A 20,246-nucleotide genomic window follows, 5' to 3' on the forward strand; every position below is an offset into this window, starting at 1 on the left:
GTGTAATTCAATAAACTGTGAATACTGAAACACAGGGCACATATCTCTATATAATATCATATAAAGATTATTTTTAAATGGAGTGACAGTCACTGTGTAAAGTATGAAGTCACTGGCTGTGCTCTTTGTCTCCACCCATCATACTCAGTATATCATATCATGTCTAAACTGAGCTGTCATATTGTCAGTGCATTTCCAACTGGAGAGGAGAACACTTTGGCACTGCTTTGAGTGATAAGGTAAGATGCTACCTATTTTCTATATGTACATTATGGTAGATATCTAATACCAAAGTAAATACTAATATCATTATGTTATATATATATATATATATATATATATATATATATATATATATATATATATATATATATATATATAGAGAGAGAGAGAGAGAGAGAGAGAGAGAGAGAGAGAGAGAGAGAGAGGGAGAGAGAGTTTAGAGAAGGCTGTTTCTTCATAAACCCATGTTAAAAAAAATTGAAAAGATAAATAAAATCTACATGTCTAAATTCCAAATTCCTAAATTTTTTCTGACATTGCTGTATATGAAATACATATATTCATTATACCCTTGATTCATGATTATTACATTTACAATTATTATTAGTATTGCTACTAAGATGTATTGGTTTATTATTCTTATTTTGTTTTTCTACTGTTATTGTTGTTGGTTATTCTGATATTGCTAATGTATGTATCACACGCTGTCTTATTCTCGAGTTTAACTTTAAGACCTTTTCAAAACTTGTTTTGGGGTTAAATGCAATTTGATGTTCATGTATTTATTATTTTCTCATCGATACACACTTTGTACAGGAAATACATATACAACTCTGTCCAACTGAAATACATCTATACAACTCTGTTCAACTAAAATACATCTATACAACTCTGTTCAACTAAAATACATCTATACAACTCTGTTCAATTTAAAAGCACAAAAGGCTTTAGTTTGAATGCAGGGGAACCACCCTACTTTGCATAGACTCCTGCTACAAGCCCTGCTCGGTCTAGCTAAGGAAACATTCACACAGCTTTAATACCCCCACCAAACAAATGAGATGTTTTCAACACTGCACCACGCGAGTCTGGGTAAGCACTTCATTGCTGGGTCTTTATGCAAATACAGGAAGTGTGTGTTACAGGTGCAACAGCAGCAGGCTAGCAGGACCCAGGGAATCCTTTTACTCCTTCCACCAAACTGACCAACGATTGTTTCATTTTTGGCAATTTATTACAATTATATAAATTAGCCATTTCTAGCAAACAGGATTGAACACTGTATGAGACTAGGACAAGGTTGTGGTTTGCAATAGCAAAAAGGAAAGGATTCAATTCTCCCATTCTTCTAAGATTGGGCAAGTTTGTGCAGAAAATGTCGTCCGGGTCTACAAAACCATGTTTTGCCTGAGTGAGCTCCAATTTTCTTTTTATTATATGATTTATTTTAGTGTGAAAAGAATTGTAGGAAATGTCATTTTAAAACCTTGAAATATACCTTTGCTTCTACGACTCGATTCTTTTCAACGTCCCGTCGCTGCCTGTATTGGCTGAGCGCCGCAGAGCAAGCAGGGGTGTCACATTCAAATTTCAAACTACACAGATATACATGGATGTGGCAGGCTGGCGAGTGGATAGAGGCCCAGAGACAGTCTGCAGTTCAAAAAAATAACAATTTTATTATAAATAAACAAAAAATAAAGTGCACACGGGCAAAATAACAAATACTCAAACACAAATAAAGCAAAAACAAAATTCACAAAAATAAAGTTTCCAGGCTGGGCAATGCCTTCACTGGATTTAGAAAATTCAAAAACCACAAAACAAACACCAACCTGCTTCCTCAGCTCCCTTCTCCCAAATGAGAAGCTGAGGCCTCCTTTTATATCAGGTGGCTGGGCGCTGATTGATCGTTAATCAACCTAATCAACTAATCAACCCCAGCCACCTGAACATAATAAACCCAGGCAGGCAGGGGAAGTTAACCCCATCCCTGCCAATTTAAAAGGGCAGAGCTTTGCTCTGCCACAATGGAGCATTTAGCTTATTTGTTTTTTGAACTACTGACTGTCTCTGTTCATCTGAATACTGTTTTGTTTTTAGCCGTATTTTTATTTTCATCGGCAGACGCGCTCTGGATGCAAGTACAGTGCTGACACGTCATTTCCTAAAATTATATTAAGCGACGTTTCGGGTAAATATATAAAGAGAAAAGGCAGTGTATGTTTTAGCACTAGTACAACAAGACCATGTATGGAATTAAAACAAATTGACTAAATGATAGTAATTATTTTGTAACAATTTAATTGGTTTAAAAGTAAACAAGATTAACCATGAACTAATGTTTACAGAAAACAAATATAAAAAAGAGAATTTCGACAAAAGCTGCTGTGAAGCATTGAGGTTGAAAGTGAAAATGTTACCCACGTAAAGTTCTTTGCCCCAGAAATGTTAATCTGTTAATGTTTTTTCTCACGAGACAGGGATGAAAGTTTACATATCTCAATGGAAATTTATAATTTCTAGAAATTTTACGAAAACAAAGAATTTCAGGAAAAATCTTTTACAGCAAACATTTAGCTTTTGTGGATGAGGAAAAAAGTTACAAGAAAATTATTTATTGTCATAAAACTGGAAAAGGATACAAGAAGATTTCCAAGCATTTGAGTATTCCAGTTTCAACTATTGTTTCTATTATCAAGAAGTATAAGACTCATGGTGCTGTCACAACCCCCCTCGGTCTGGAAGAAAGAAGGTTCTCTCACCAAGAACAAGTAGAATAATTCTGAGGAAGGTTAATAACAATCCGAGATTTACTGCCAAAGATATTCAAAGTGAACTGGCTGCAAGTGGGACTGGGGTTTCCATTTCAATCACAGGGCGAGTATTGCATGGGGAAGGTCTCAATGGTTGCAGGCCAAGGAAAAGGCCACTCTTAGGAAAACATCACAAGGACAATCGCTTAAAGTTTGCATAACAGCATTTGAATGATGGGTATGAGTTCTGGTCAAAGGTTTTGTGGAGTGATGAAACACAAATTGAGCTATTTGGTCACGCTGATAGTCTAGTGAGGTGTACAAAGAGAACACCATACCTACTGTCAAGCATGTACGTGGTAATATCCTTCTATGGGGTTGTTTTTCCTCTAATGGCATAGGAAATTTAGTTCCCATACATGGTAAAATGGATTCCATAACATACCAAAAGATATTGGCCAGTCATCTGAAACCCTCCGCTGCAAAATTTGATTTAAAGCACAACTGGACATTCCAACACGACAACGATCCAAAGCACACATCAAAATCTACTTCAGAATGGCTAAAGAAGAATAAAATCAAGGTTCTGGAATGGCCTAGTCAAAGTCCCGATCTAAATCCGATTGAGAATCTTTGGTTTGAGTTGAAGGCGGCTGTGCACATAGTCCTTGGAATTTGAATGAACTGGAACCATTTTGCACTGAAGAATGGTCAAGAATCATTAAAGAATCATGCCAAAAGCTCAGTAACAAATATCCAAATTGTCAAAATTAGGTTATTATTGCTAAAGGTGTCTCAACTAGATATTAATTTCATTTTCCTGGTCAGGATATGAATACTTTTGAATTAGAATTTAAGTTTTGAAAAAAAATTGCTGAAATAAATAATTGTAGATCTATTTCTAATAACTTTTTTCCTCATCCACAAAAGCAAAACTTTTTCGCTAAAAAAGATTTTTCCAATTATTTATTTTAGAAAAAAATATGCATATATATTAGGGTTGCCATATATCCCATAATTCCGGAACACTGCGAGACAGAACAGGATTTTGAAGTTGCCTTTAAAATTGAAGGAAATCAGAACGTGAACTGATCACTAAACTTTGCTTAATTGATTCTGTTGATTAATTATCTCGAAACAGCATCACAATACAATAGCTTTTAACAAAGTAAATAAATAAATACCATCATCAATATTTGTTTATTTTATTAAGTTTATAAATATCTATTTTAAGTTTCTAACAGTATATCGCCTTTTCCCGCTCAGATCATTACTACTGAGCAGCTGTTCACTATTCCTGACACCAGACAGCGTGAACACTGGATCAGTGTTATTATTTAATTGGGAGACTCAGTGTAAAAATTAGGGCTATAGATTAATAATTAACATAATATAAACAGCAACTTTTAAATATTGAGAACTGAAATACTAATTTTACAAAACCAAAAAACCAAAACTGTTCCGGAATTATGGGGCCAGGTGGCAGCCCTAAACTGTATGTATTATAAGGGAAGGTTGCCTAAAATGGGGTATGCAGGAAAAACGGGACACCAATGTTTTTCACCCCTGCAAACTGCAGCCATCTGCTGGCAGTGAGTGGAAATGAAACAGGCACCCCACGTGATCATTCGCTCATGGTGGTCTGCTTCTGAAACGTTGTGTAAACGAGGTGAGCTTGTTTGATTTTTGCAGGGTTTACTATAAAAAGATGGGTCTACAAATGTAGTGTCTGTGGCTATAAATAGCGAGTGAATATGATACAAACAAGTTAATAAACAGCACTAGGGTGTTGTTTGGGCTTAGGTTCACACAGTTGGGACTACGGAGGCACAGGAACTGGTTATAAGGTGTATAGGCATACCGTGCTGGAGCAATAGCCGACGCAACTGCACAGGGGCCCACGCGCTAACAGGGCCACATCCCTCGAGGGAACGCGAGAGATGCAGGGCCCATAGCAAAGATATTATAGATTATCTTTGCCCATACCGTTTTTTTTTTTTTCAAAGTCCATTATCGAAAAACAACAGCAGCAAAAACAAGGTACTGAATCAAGTATTGTAAACCCGGTACCCAGTCAGGCACCTTGGCCTGACTTTTGTACCAAAGAGCTAAGTGTTGAAATCATGAAACATAAACGTGTAGTTAAAGAAACTGATGCTGAATTCCCCAAGAATCACACATGATTTGCACTAATCTTTGTTTTTGTTTTGTTTTTGTTTTTTTTGGGGGGGGGGGGGGGGGGGGGGGGTGTAATATCCTCCACATTTATATGTGCAGATGTTATACATCTGATTCACTGCAGCTGCCAATGCTTGCCAATTCACTTTGAACTGTGCTTGTAGACTAAGCCTAGAATGGCCTTAAGCCGTCAGCATACTTTTGTTTTCATTTTTTTAAATTTGTTTCGTGTAGCTATAACTACAATTAAAGGTTATGGATTGTTGGTCATTCACATGTTTGTATCTCATTTTATCAACATAGTGTGGGTAAAATGGGAAATTGCAAGCGTTTGAAAAATAAGTGTTTTGCCCAATTAATACTTTATTTTTTTTATAATTTTGCAATTCTTATGGTATTACAATACCCTTGTAAGCGATTGGTGTTCTAGGTTGACCTACAGAAATGTCCCAACCTTAAGTATCCCGTTTTACCCGACCTTTCCATATATATTAGTGACGGATTGCCCTCTGGTCACACGTTTTTCTTCTCCAAATAACCCCTTTAGACACAGGATGCCAGGAAACCCCGTAGAACGTTTATTATTTACAACTAAAACAAAACAAAAACTCGATCTCGGGCCCTATCTAATAAGCCTGTTACCTCATCACCAAAACCAAATCCAAATCGTAATCCAAAATATCTTTTCCAATAGTTCGTTTTCTAGTTTCTCAATACTTCACTTACTCTCCAACACTATCAACCAAACTCCTATTGTCATCTACACGAAATACACACTTGCACCCTTTTAAACATAATTGATGAGTTAATTGAATTAACCTGGAGTTTGTTCAATAACCTCTACTGGGTCCTTATGCCCACTATGTATGGTCTCCACTAAATAAGACATATTTATTTTAAACCAGATGTAATTACCCTCATTTATCACACCATTATCATGTACCAGTTTATCAATTAACCCATCTTTAGTTTTAACCTCAAGCACATTACATTATTTAATTTCTGTGTTTGCCATCCAGTTAGTTTACATTCTCCGTTCACATTTTGTTCTTTTCCTAACCAATCCTCCACTAATAAATAAATAGCGTCGTGTGGGCAACCGCTCCCTCCTACGACTAGGAACAGATCAACCAGTCGTCGAGGTAATTCATCACTCTGACTCCTTGCAGCCACAAGGGGGTGAAGATAGCGTCTGCGTACTTTGAAAACGTATGGGGAGCTAGGGAGAGGCTGAACGACAGCACGGAAAACTCATACGCGTTGCCCTGAAAGGCGAAGCGGAGGTATTTCCTGTCCTGTGGACGAATGGGAACATGAAAATACGTGTCCCATAAGTCCACCGTGGTGAGCCAGTCGCCCGGCTGGACAGACTGGAGTATGTGACCATGAGTCAGCATGTGGAACCCCTTCTGCTTTAGAAACTGGTTTAGAAACTGCAAGTCCAGGATGGAGCGAAAGCCACCGTCCCATTTCAGTACCAGAAAGTATCTCGAGTAGAACCCCTCTTCGAAAGAGGTAGGATTTACAAGACGAATGGTGCGCTTGCCTAGCAAGGCTGCCACTTCAGTCTGTAGCACCAAAGCCTAAAGCGGGTCCGTCACAAACGTAGTCATGACGCCATGAAAAGGTGGGTGTCCCAAATGAAACTGAAGCGCGTAACCGTATTGTATGGTTGCGAGCACCCACACGTTGGAGGTGCAAGCGCGCCAGTATTGCAGCTGTTGTGCCATGAATTGGGTCTGAGGCTGCCACCCTTCAGGGGCCCTGTTGGGGTGGCTGAGGCTGGGGTGGGGCTAGTGGTAGCGGTTGTGTAGGGCGGAAACCCTGGAACCGCCTTCTGGGTTGTTGCTGCGTGGGCTGGCTACAGCCACATCCACCACACTGAGGGAGGGTCCTGCCTCTCACCTGAGATGAGGCCTGTAGGCGGTGCCTAAGGTCACCTGGCGGGGCTTTGGGAACTGGCACCGTTCGGGTGACTATACACGTCTGCACTCGTCAGCAGCTCGATCTGACCTGCGCCGGAGCTGGGGGAAGGAGTAACGCAGCTACCTGACTCTACGCCTCGCGTTCCTGAAGGCTTTGCTGTAGGATCTCCTCCACTACTGGGACAAAGGTATGGCCTGATGATATGGGCGAGTCCAACAGCGTGGCCTTATCAGCATCAGGCACCTGCGCCTGCGACAGCCACAGCTGTCTGCGCACAACAACTAGACCCGCCAGGCTCCGGCCCATGGTCCGACCCTGCAGGCCGAGAGATCTGGAGCAACGTGTGCAACAGTAATTGCAGCTCCATGGCCACTGGATCTGGTAGCGGGGCGTCATGCAAAATTCTGTTCAGGTATGCATTGAGCATGCTGGATGTGTTTGCTAGGTGGGTACTTTGGGCTACCGCTACATAGACTCTTTGGACATGCGTCTCCATGATCCTGCACTGCAGGTTCAGGCACACAGGGTCTTTGGGCATACCTCCCACCGGCGGAGCCTTAACCAAGGCTGCAATGGTATAGTCTACAGGGGGAAACCCGGCCAGGCACAGCTACTCTGCCCCTTCCAGCGAAGCCAGAGGAGAACCATGTCTCAATTGTGCAGGCACTGTAGCTGGGTGGTTCCAAGCTGGGTGGTTCCATGAAATAGGAGAAAGCTGGGAAAGGTTGAGCTCAGGGAGTCACATCATGCAGTCGAAAGACAGAACGGCGTGGCTCTATCTGTGCTGTCCAGGGGACCTACAGGTATGCCGCCACGCACCCAATAAGCGTGGGCACGGACCCTGTCGAGTGATGGCGCTCTATTAACCGAGGCAGCCTCGGAACTAGGGGCCATATCAGCCTGGAATTTGGGCTCCACCTAAACCTCCATATCCGGAGGGAAAGCGGAATTCCCCCCATGAGGCGGCAATAGAAAGCGCATCCTCGTCCGAGCAGATTGCCAGGTCGATCCGCTTGCCCTGCACTCTAAAAGCTCAATGATCTGACCAATCTGGGCTTTCATGTCCATGAAAGCATGGAAGCCAGCCCTGCCTGTCATCGCGCCGGGTTGAAAACCACTGTGCGCTCTAAACCCTGTGTGCGCCACATGCACAGAGTACCGTGCAAGAATAAACACTGCATGCACCGCATGCGCTCAGCACTGTGCGCACCGCTAGCACTGTGCGCACCGCTAGCACTGGGCATCGTGTGCACCGAGCACCGCGTGTACCGTGCAGCACCGGTATAATATGCACCGTGTGCACCGAGTACTGCATGTAGAGATGCACCGAGTACCGTGCAGCACCAAGCACCGCGCGCACCGAGTACCGTACTGCACCGGCACGCTAGCCTATAACGATACAGCGACAATGGGCACCGTGCGCACCGTGGTACGAAAGTAGCACGGGTAGAGTCTTACGCACTGCGGTATTAAAAAACACCAAGGCATCTAGGCACGGTGCCTACCCTGACTGCGTGGTCACACATCCGAGCAGTGCATAGCGCGCAACAGGGGGACAGGGCCGAAGCCACGGCGGGTGATTGACTTACAAACACAGTAATAAAAACTGTTTTTAAAATACAAAAAACAGTTATATATTACAGGACAGATGGGGGAGAGCACTCTGTCTGTAGATTGAGTGGCCTACACCAGAGGTGAAGGCCCGCACAGCCCGCTTCCGTCTCAACCCAACAACGAGGGAAGCCTTGGTGAGGAGTATATGGCTGGCCCGGCTGAAACAGCCACACAGCCATAATGAATGAATGAATGAATTACAGCCACTAGTTTCGCATCACCTAGAATTTTAGAATGGAGACATAATAATAAAAAAAATTTAAAAAAATTAAAAAAAAGATACATGAACATATTTTATTTAACAATGTAATTTATTTATTTATTTATTTTTATATCACAAAAGTGTACCGGAATCCATAATAGTTGTACAGTATTTCGTGTTAGATGTTTAAATGCCACAATTTTTAATTTAATATGTTAAAGTAACATTGTTCAGCAGGTATTACTCAAAATGAGTTAATTCTATCGGGTGATGCAAAACTTTTAGCCATAGCTGTACTCTGAACTCAACTCGGGTTTCCTAAGACCAGATATTTCTTTACCGGTATTTAAAAGTTTCCGAGGTCGGTCCACTGGGGTGCAAGCAGCGTGTCCACGACAGCCGCGCCAATAAAACTGCAATCAATAAATCACTGCAACAAGGACACGGCGTGACTGTAATCATTTTCAGTCACATCTGTATAGTGACAGATTTATCGTATTTTTTAATTAAGCTACTGTTGTATTTATTTCTTATTCATTATTATTATATACTGTATGCACCACTGCTGGTTTCAATTCTCCCTCTCTCGCCTCTTCGATTCTTACCTAGCAACAAAACACGCCACCCATCCCTGTCTGGCTGTAACGTCACAGAGCACGCATACATGTATTATAGCTGTAGTACATTAGCGCCCTCTAGCTGTATACAGAACCATAGCAGAATTAATTTATGTCAAGATGGACCAACTGATTAAAACTGGGGTCCATTTCACCTCCTTGATAAATAGCTTTAAGTGAACCAAACTAAGGTGCGTGTGGAAGAATGAGAGATCTATCTGGTATTGAATGCTGTGAGTTAAAAAAAGTGTTAAAGGGGTATAAATGTAATAGTGCTTATTTAATGGAAAAAGTTCAACAAAAACCATTTAAATCCAATTAAAAAAGCATTAATAATAATAATAATAATAATAATAATAATAATAATAATATTTTTTGCCTTCTGTTTTTTAAATGAATAACGTCAACTATTGTTTTTGTTCCCTATGCAGCAAATACTCAAGATTGTTTCACTGGAATATCAGTTATCTGTGTCACGGGTGTTGTTTGAAAGGTGTGTTTTTGATGTGTTAGAGTTTGTTATTTAAAGTAAACACTTCTATCTAATTATAATTAACAGCAGTTTCAGTTGCTGGAATGAATATGTGCTGTTTTGTGTTTGTGTTTATTTTTTCTGTGTGTTTTCATCACTGAAAACTTCTGTATAGTCACTACAATACAATAATTACTACAGTAAGGGCAGGGCTTGGCTTTATTTAATAATTTTAACAGTGATGAACACCAATATCAATATTGTTATATGCTATTAATATTGTTTGATATCGATAATATTTTTTTTCTCATACTGAATGTTCACAGAGACATACCTTTTATTGCTAATACAGCATCAAAATATATTTATTACTAGAAAGCCTCTATATTCTATTATAGAGCACAAAAATATAAATTAAAATAGTCTATTTGTAAACTTGATTGATTAAACAGGTCACCAAAAAATGAAGAAGGAAAAAAAAAGCGTATTCCTTTTGTTATGAGATATTGGGGAGTTATAGAGGCGGCCTGCTTTAAGAAGAAAGGCATGCTGGGATATCAGCAGACCCCTTGTCAGCTGACAGCAAAGAAGAATGGCAGAGATCTGAGGAAGAGAGTGTGGAGAGGGTGGCAAACTTTAAAAATATTTTTTTTTTATATTATATATATATATATATATATATATATATATATATATATATATATATATATATATATATATATATTCATCTTTGTATAGTGGCTTGATGTGGTAATCTGTTAACTGCATATTCCATATTGGTGTACTCTAACAACTGAGGATGACTAATAGAGAGAAACTTTTATTTTTTTCGGCTTTGAGTGGAAAGCGTGAACAATAACATTTTTCAACACAATTCAACAAAACATGACTCTTACTCCAAATGCACACACCGAATGGAAAATATATATATAAGCCTGTAGATTTACGGTTCCCTTTCAATTCAAAGATGGCCACCAAAACATTGTTTATGGGATATACGCCTGCCTATTGGTAGGTGTCACTGAGGTCTTACTATCAAAGCTGCCGATAGGCCCCTTCCCCCGATGACCTCCTCAGTCCCGCCTACCGAGGGGATAAAACCGTCACGCAGGGAGGGCTCTGACCTCTTTTCGCTTCTGTAGTTGGTACGGTAAGACCGTCTGTGCTGCACTGAACCCTCTTTTTATTACTTAAAAAGTGCTGCGTTTGGCTTGCTGCTTTCACGGAATTAGTAGCTCCGAAGTCGTAGCCTTTTTTCTTTTTCTATTAAACTGTCTTTTCAGCACTTGCTCGCGTGCATTGCAGGCAGTTTTGCCTTTACTGTCTGTCGTCTGTGAGTCGACTGCCTGTGCAGTATTGATTTTAAAGGAGCGAGTGTGTGTGCGTTTTCACAATTTTTACTTGGGAGAGCGCTGTTACTCCACCGGGGCTAGGCATGTCTTGTCCCCGTTGTCGAGTCAGCCCATCAGCCACTGTCTGTGCCGCCGGTCTGGGCCTTGTTGTTTTCATTGTTGCTGCGCATCCTCGCAGAGGATTAGCTGCAGCGCGGCTGCTTACAGCCTGAACCAGCCGTGTATTTCTTCACCGTTGCTGAGTTGAAAAAATAAAAAAAATAATTGCGTTGGCACACCACCACGTGAGTTGGTCCTTACAATCAAACAGACAGTGTGATCTCCCCAATCCGTACTGTATTGTACTGTATATTAACTGTATTGCTGTGGAAGAACAGGGCAACAAAGAACAGGTGTTGTGCTCCGACGAGGACCTACTTTCCATCGCGACCTTGTGGGGGGAGTCTGTCTTCCCGGCTGAAATGGATGTCGAGGCAGAGCTGGAGTTCCTGACAAAAGTGGTCCCTAGTCCCTCGGTCACTAGTGCGCCACCCCTGCCAGGGTCATTGTCCGCACTCACAGGGCGCATGGCAACATGCCTGCAGGTCCCCTGCGCAGAACCTGGCTAGACTGGTGGTCACGCGCAGACAGGTGTGGGTGCCTGATGCTGATAAGGCTACGTTTGGGATGCACCTATATCGCCAGGTCCAGCAATGGAGAAGATCCTGCAGTAATCTCACCGCAAACGCGAGGCATCTCGGCTGGTAGCCGCGTTGCTACCTCCCCCCACTCCAGGGCGGGGTAGGTCGAGACGCTGGCATGCACCTCCGGCGTGGACAGTCACCAGGACGGTGCCCATCCCCACATCCCCACTGGGTGACCTTAGGCGCCGCCTACAGGCCACACCACAAGCGAGAGATAGGGCTCTCCCACAACACAGAGGGCATGCAGGCAGTGGCCAGTCCACGCAGCAGCACCCTAGAAGGCGGTTCCAGGGCAATCGCCCTAGGCAGCTCCCTTGGTCAGCCCTGCCTTAGCCTCAGCATCCCTAGCAGGGTCCCTGAAGGCCTGCGACCTCGGACCCAGTTCACGGGACAACAGCTGAACTTCTGGAGTGCTTGCACCTCAGACACTTGGGTGCTTGCCACCATACAAGACGGTTACGTGCTTCAGTTTTGTTTGGGACCTCCTTTTCGCGGCATCACAACTACGTTCGTGACGGACCCGCTTCAGGCCTCTGTGCTCCAGACTGAAGTGGCAGCCTTGCTGAGTAAGCGCGCCATTCGTCTCGTGGACCCCACTTCTCACTGGGAGGGGTTCTACTCAAGATATTTTCTCATACTGTGGGACGGTGGGTTTTGCCCCATCCGGGGCCTGCAGTTCCTCAACCAGTTTTTGAAACAGAGGAGGTTCCAAATGCTGACTCATTGTCACATACTCCAGTCTGGTCGAGCGACTGGTTTACCACGGTGGACTTACGGGACACATATTTTCACGTCCCCATTCGTCCAGAGCACAGGAAATACCTCATCTTTGCCATTCAAGGCAGTGATTTCCGTGCTGCAGTTTGGCCTCTCCCTGGCTCCCTGTATGTTCTGAAAGTGTGTAGATGCAATCCTGGCCCCCTTGCAGCTGCAAGGGGTCAGAGTGATGAACTACCTCGATGACTGGTTGATCTGTTCCCAGTCACGAGAGGGAGCGGTGGCCCACACGTCGTTTGTGATGGAGCATCCAAGAGTGACAGACACCATCGGCTGACAGTTTGTCTTGTGTGCTCAGCAGCCCTGCGCTGGTGGAGGACAACCTCTCACCTGCACCAGTGGGTCCGAATGGGAGTGGTTTCCAACTGCCAGGGAGTGACGACAGATCCCTTCAACTTGGGTTGGGGTGCGGTATGCGAAGGCAGAGGAGTCAACGGGTCCTGGTCAGGCCTCTGGATGTCCCGGGATATCAATATGCTGGAGATGCAGGCGGTTGTCCTTGCTCTCAAGTGGTGCGCAACAAACATGTGTTAATCCACATGGACAACACATCAGTGGTGGCGTATTGGGCGATGGACCTCCTCTCGAGGGAGGGTCCACACCAGTTGGAGTTTGGCCCCTGTGGTACTCCCTCCACCGCTTAAACGGTTTGCTCGGCATCGACGCCCTAGCCCACGTATGGCCAAGAGGGCTGCTTTGTGTTGCCACCTCTGCCATTACTCCCGGCCTTTCTTGAAAAGGTCCGGTCAGAGAAGGCTTGAGTTCTCCTAGTGGCCCCCAGGTCGCCTAGGAGAATCTGGTTCTTGACCTTGTGCCAGCTATTGAACTATCCCACTTGGCCTGGATCTCCTCAGTCAGACCTGGAATCTAGCTCCAGCTGTGGGTCTGGCCCCTGAAAAGGGACCGCTGATCAGCCTTAGGGCTGTCGGGCACGGTTGTGGGTACCTTGCAGAATGCTAGGTGCATTCCAGTAGGTCGTTGTACGCCTATAAGTGGAAATATTTCCAGAATTGGTGCTGGGCAAATAGTCATGATCCAATCTTTTGCCCCGTGCCTGTCATCTTGCAGTTTCTGCAGAATCTGCTTGAGGCTGGTAGAACACCTTTCACATTGAAATTATACCTAGTGGCTATTTCTGCTTGCCATGCCCCTGTTGAATCAATGTCTCCTGGCACACATTTTCTGGCTACCCGGTCTCTCCGAGGCACTCAGCGGTTGTGCCCTCCTAGGTTTTGGAATTGAGATGCTACATGGATAGGACGAGAGCATTACATCATTCTGACCAGCTCTTTGTCTGCCACGAGACACAGACCCCAGGACATTCCCTCTCGAAGCAACAACTGTCGCATTGGATTGCGGACACAGTCTTGACTGCGTATGATAGTGCTGGCTTACACCCGCCTGAGAGGATAGCTGAGATTTGTAATACTGGGCTCTGCCGCATACTTTTTCCAGGTTCTATCACCTTAATGTGATAGATCCCTCATTGCCTTCAATAAGCACAAGGGTCCTTGAGGTTGCTCGCTCACAACACTGACCTTTGGTCACAGGGCTGAGGCGTCCCTCATGTGCTGCCGTTCTTCCCTCCCTCACGACGGCTTTGGTATTCGTTTTCCCATAAACAATGTTTTGGTGGCCATCTTCGAATTGAAAGGGAATGTTAGGTTACTTATTGTAACCCTGGTTCCCTGAAAGAGAGGATGGCCACCAACTGAGGTTGTGTTGGTCGTCATCACGGTTTTGACGCGAAAAGAGGTCGGATGCTTCCCTGCGTGATGGTTTTATCTCCTCGGTAGGCAGGACTGAGGTTGTTACCGGGGGCAGGGGGCCTATTGGCAGCTTTGACAGTAAGAGGTTAGTGACACCGAACAATAGGCAGGCTTCTATCTCATAAACAATGTTTTGGTGGCCATATTCTCTTTCAGGGAACCAGGGTTACGGTAAGTAACCTAACGTTTTATGTTGTTTGCTGCACCTGCATTGTACATAAGTTCAATTAAATACTTTTAAAAAAGGTAAAAACTGAAATCAGAAAATACAATGATTTTCATAGCCCTAAACTGTTAATGATAATTTGTGATGTTAAAGCTGAAAATTGTTAGAAGTCATGTTCAAAATCCCCTTTCTGTGATGCTAACAAAACTGAATACAAATGTTATTCTTTCATAAGAGATTGCTGATGGCCTCAGAAAAACAATGATTCATTGTACATTGCAACAGTTGGTGCGCTATCTGTTTGGGAATGCAGAATGTATCTGACCTTTTTTGGAAAAAAATTCCAATTTAAAATGTTATGTTTTACTAAGAAAATTATATAGCAATTTGTTACAAGTTTTAACAGAAAAAAACATTCCTAATTAAAAAGAGTTTCTCTGTTTCTTTTTTACTTCACTTATTATTTTGTCAGGTTAATTAATGTGAGTAAGAGCTTCATCGGGTGCCTGGAGTCTTCACGTCAGTATTCAGGTTGCACAGCTGATTAAAGATGCCCTGGTGATAATTGCTTTTTGTGCATTATTTGTTAGATTAAAACTGTATTGATGACTGATATGCTGCTAATAAGATCTTAGTTAATGAAAATGAACAATATACAAGCAGCTAGTAGGACCTAATATGGCCAAGAACAGTCTTCACCTCAGTATTAGGCATGCAAATACTTTATTAAAGTCCAGTAACCTGTTAGTATGGCATGTTTGAGAATAAGCACAATAAGTACCTAACAAACACTTATTAGGAGGCTATACATGTATTATGTGCCAATTAGTCACAAATAAGTACATAATAAATGCTTAATATGTAGTGCTTAAAATAAAGTTACCTAAAAAAAACACATGTTCATCTTAATACCAGCCCACAGTACAAATGCATTCGTTATAACTCATGAGCAAAAATATCATTCTATGAACAAATTTAACAAATTAATATCCCAAAAGCATGTTTTATTGTTTTGTTTTTTGAGTTGTTTTTTTTTTTTAAATACTGAATTTTGACCATCTGTTAGTAATATTCAAAGTTGTTGGAATTCTGTGAGGCAGGAAGACACGTTCAGCTTGTTTGATGTGGAACAGGAACAGATTTTAACCTTTTGGCTGACAGCGATTTGGGGAGGCTGTTTGTGCATTGTGGAGATTCTGTTTAGACAAAAAGTTCCAAGCAGTAGTTACATCATATGTAATAAACAATAACATGAATATTATGGGTCAAATATATAAGCACATCTCGCAATACAGTACAGAACATTGCCAATTGAGGCTGCGTTTATTGTATTTTGCCAGTATTGCATGTGCATTTGTAATTTATCTATTAGAATACAGTGAATTAGCAGTACAGCAATGGTCAAAAGTTTTGTATCTCCCTACACAATTCAATCATTTTTTCTTCATAGAGTTGAATGAAGCCTAGGGAATAATGCTACATTAACATACTGAATTACACACCGCTTTGCAGTTTTCCATACTTAACAAAAAACTTTGACACATAGAAATTTGACATGCCTTAAATACTAATGTACTACTATTGTGGCTTCTGGTAGACTTTTGCAATATTGTTCTGTAGTTTCTTTGATTTCATAGTGTTAAATAAAATATTTAAATTATTTTAATCAAATTTTTTATTTGTCTAAATCCAACCAAAATAATGTGATACAAAGTTGTGGTTATAGCTGTACCATCTCTCTCAGCAAAATGTAAGAATGTAATAGTTGATAGTTTAAGCAAGGACATTTAATTTTACTATAATCATTTAATATGTTATAGTAGTCATTGTCCATCAAATCAACAGTATGAAGGTCACTCTTGAAATCAGGACTTAAAAGATGTGTTGCAGTAAGAATACCTCTAAGAAAGGGGAACAAAACTAAAAGGCTAAAATATGCACAAGGATACAGAAGTTGGCCTATGGAACAATGGTGCTTTGGACTGTTGATGGATGGGCAGTGACACTCGTGTCTTCTGCCAGTTCTGTTGTCAGTTCAACTCTTATCTTCTTTCTATTTAACATTATTTATTGTCATAAAGCTGGAGAAGGATAGAAGAAGAAGATTTCCAAACATTTGAGTATCCCAATTTCAACTCATGCTACTGTCACAACCCCCTCCCCCCCTTTGTCTAGAAGAAAGAAGTTTCTTTCACCAAGAACGAGTAGAAGAATTATGATTAAGGTTAACAACAATCCAAGGTTGACTGCCAAATATATTTAAAGTGAATTGGTCAAGTATTTTGCATGGTGAAGGTCTCAATGTCGCAGGCCAAGGAAAAAGCCACTCTTAGAAAACATCACAGGGACAATCGCTTAAAGTTTGCAAAACAGCATTGAATGATGGATATGAGTTCAAGTCAAAGGTTTTGTGGAGTGATGAAATAAAAATCAAGTTATTTGGTCATGCTGATAGTCGTTACATTTGGAAAAGGTCTGCTGAGGCGTGCAAAAAAAGAAAACCATACCTACTGTCAAGCGTGGCGGTTGTAATATCCTTCTATAGGGCTGTTTTCCACTAATGGCACAGGAAATTTTGTTCCAATACATGGTAAAATGGATTCCATTGAATGCCAAAAGATGTTGGCCAATCATCTGAAACCCTCCTCTACATAACTTGGTTTAAAGTGTTACTGGACATTTCAGCACAACATCGATCCAAAGGACACATCAATACCTACTTCAGAATGGTTCAAGAAGAGTAAAATCAAGGTTCTGGAAAGGCCCAGTCAAAGTCCCGGTCTAAATCCGATTAAGAATCTTTGTTATAAGTTGAAGAAGGCTGTGCACACGAGAAGCCCTTGGAATTTGAATTAACTGGAACAATTATGAATTGAAGAATGGTCCCAGATCACTAAAGAATCATGCCAAGCTCATTGACAAATATCCTAATGATTATTATTATTATTATTATTATTATTACTAAAGGTGCCTCAACTAGCTATTCATTTCATTTTCATTATTAAGATATGAATACTTTTGAATTAGCATTTTTGGACTATTGCAAAAAAAAAAAAATATTCTCCTCATCCACAAAAGCAAAACTTTCGCTACAAAAGATTTTTCCAAACGTTCTTTGTTTGAGAAATGTCTAGAAATTCTACATTTTCTCTGGTGTATGTAAACTTTTGACTACAACTGTGTGTGTGTTTATGTATTATATATATGTGCATACAGTCAACCTTGGTTAACCCGACACCCCACAGGGATGCCATTTAGTGTCGACTTATCCAAGGTGTCGAGTTAACCACGGGTGCACATGAGCCATGGCATTAACATGCATATAAGTAACAGAACTCGCACGTTTACAGTATTTGCAAGTTTATTTAGTTAAATGTCCTTATGAAAATGGTTGAAAGAACTGTAGTGAGTATACAGTACTGTACAAATTCAGTACAACTCCTACAAAGATATAATAAAATAACTACAATATTATTTTTATAAAAACAATCCAACCACAAACTGCTGATACCACGCCACTGTTATTTTGCATCTCCTATAAGGATGTTTAAAAGTACTACAGGGGTAAACAATTCACAAATATGACAGCTACAGCAGAACAGTCACATGAACACATGGGGACGGTGAGCTGTCTGAACTGTCCTGTTTAGTGATTAAGTGCACGTGTTGCTTGTTATATTACACCAGCTATTGTGAAGAAAAGCCAGTACGGAGCCACTCGAAGCTTAACCTGCATTGAGGTGTGCAACAGGGCGAGCAGCCCTGTTCAGGTTTATTTTTAGAACGGGGTTTCCCCCCTCTACCCATGTTATTTTTGTATTTGTTTATTGTATTGTGATTTATTTGTGTATTTTGCTGTGTGTTTTGTTTATTATTTTATATATGTATATGACGGCATGGCCGTGCGTTTTGTATATGTTTTGCAGCGTGGACATTAAAAACTCATGCAGAAGTGGTCATCTCCTGAATTATTTAAGTGATTCATTTATTGCTAATCGGGAGATGGTCACCTGCATAAATACCTGTAGCTCTCAGCACTCCCGGTGGGTGTTCGGAAGTGGAGAACGGGAGAGCAAGAGGAGAGATTAATTTAAAAACAGCAGATATAGGAACAGTGATGGTTTCGCCCAGCCTGACCTATTTGTATTTTGTGTTCGTGATTTATTTTTGTTTAAACCTTTTATTTTTGTATTTAAAATAAAAACTGCGCACACCGCATCTTTTTCAAACTGCAGATACCTTTGTTGTTCTTCGTCCTCCTTCTGGTCTGACGTCACCGCTCAGCCATTTCCTGCCACACGTGGTGTCCAGCGTGGGATCACTAGCACCTCCTGGACTGAGGCCAGCAGAGGTACTGCAGTTTTTTTTTTTTTTTTTTATTATTATTATTTTTTTTTTTTGGAGTGAGGAAGAGGAGGAAGGATGGGAAGAAAGAGGAGGAGCTGAAAAAAGCAGCAGCAGAGGCAACAGCAGCAGGGTTCCAACACCATGGGGACCCCCGGACTGGGCAGCTGAACGGGAGCAGTGGAGGATGGAAGGGGCGCCTACGTGCGGTGCCCGTGGTGAGTTTGGGCATGTCCAGGAGGACTGCCCTTATGGAAAACCCCAATATGAAGAGGCGTGGAACCAGGGTCTGATGGGGGGTGTTGCCGAGTGGTTCTGGGCAGTGGACCAGACCCGAATATCTTCAGCGCCCAAGAGGGAGGAGCATGAACATCCTGCGCCTGAGTGGGAGGAGCCCGAACGTCCACAGCCCAAGAGGGGGGAGACATTCCGTCCACAACCCAGGTACCCACCAGCAGAGGGAGAATACCTGCTGGTTCCACCTCCACCACCGTGGGAGGACTACGTGCCACTCCCACCTCCACCAGCAGAGGGAGCGTACCTGCTGGTGACACCTCCACCACCGTGGGAGGACTATGTGCCACTCCCACCTCCACCAGCAGAGGGAGCATGCCTGCTGGTTTCCTCACTGCAGCCAGAAGGGGAGGAGCCCCTGCCGCCTTCACCAGGAGCAGAGCAGCAGGATCTACCTCTGTCTCCACCACCAGGAGCAGAACAGCAGAAGCAGCCTCTGTCTCCAATCCCGCTAGCGAGAGAGAGAAGCAGGAGCTGCCTCTCCCTTCAGCATTGGAGGGACCCTGCAGAGGTTGCTGAGGGGAGCACGGGGGAAAAATGCCCGGCCACAGTGGCTGCGAAGAGAGCCAACCCCCGCACCACAGCTAGGCCTGGCTCTCCTCCCTCTATCGCCTCCTGTGGGTCCGCTGCTGCCCTGCCTCGCACTGCCCAAGGATGTCACGTCCGCATCACCTGGGGCTGCTCGTGTCTCTTATCATAAGAACATAAGAAAGTTTACAAACGAGGGGAGGCCATTCGGCCCATCTTGCTCGTTTGGTTGTTACTAACTTATTGATCCCAGAATCTCATCAAGCAGCTTCTTGAAGGATCCCAGGGTGTCAGCTTCAACAACATTACTGGGGAGTTGATTCCAGACCCTCACAATTCTCTGTGTAAAAAAGTGCCTCCTATTTTCTGTTCTGAATGCCCCTTTGTCTAATCTCCATTTGTGACCCCTGGTCCTTGTTTCTTTTTTCAGGCTGAAAAAGTCCCTTGGGTCGACACTGTCAATACCTTTTAGAATTTTGAATGCTTGAATTAGGTCGCCACGTAGTCTTTGTTCAAGACTGAACAGATTCAATTCTTTTAGCCTGTCTGCATATGACATGCCTTT

At 42.5% G+C, this 20,246-nt stretch overlaps 1 protein-coding gene across 3 annotated transcripts in view; it reads left to right on the plus strand.

Annotated features, from left to right (window-relative positions):
* The first annotated feature begins 193 nt into the window (after positions 1-193).
* LOC121298811 (C-type mannose receptor 2-like) overlaps positions 194-20,246 on the plus strand; it is a 42,365-nt gene continuing 22,312 nt past the window's right edge. For all 3 annotated transcript variants that reach the window (XM_041226039.1, XM_041226040.1, XM_041226041.1), the window contains exon 1: positions 194-239. The gene's annotated coding sequence lies outside the window, so the exon portion shown is untranslated. The remainder of the gene's footprint in view (positions 240-20,246) is intronic.

The sequence above is a fragment of the Polyodon spathula genome, chromosome 24 (genome assembly GCF_017654505.1).
Source record: "Polyodon spathula isolate WHYD16114869_AA chromosome 24, ASM1765450v1, whole genome shotgun sequence".
NCBI lineage: Eukaryota > Metazoa > Chordata > Actinopteri > Acipenseriformes > Polyodontidae > Polyodon > Polyodon spathula.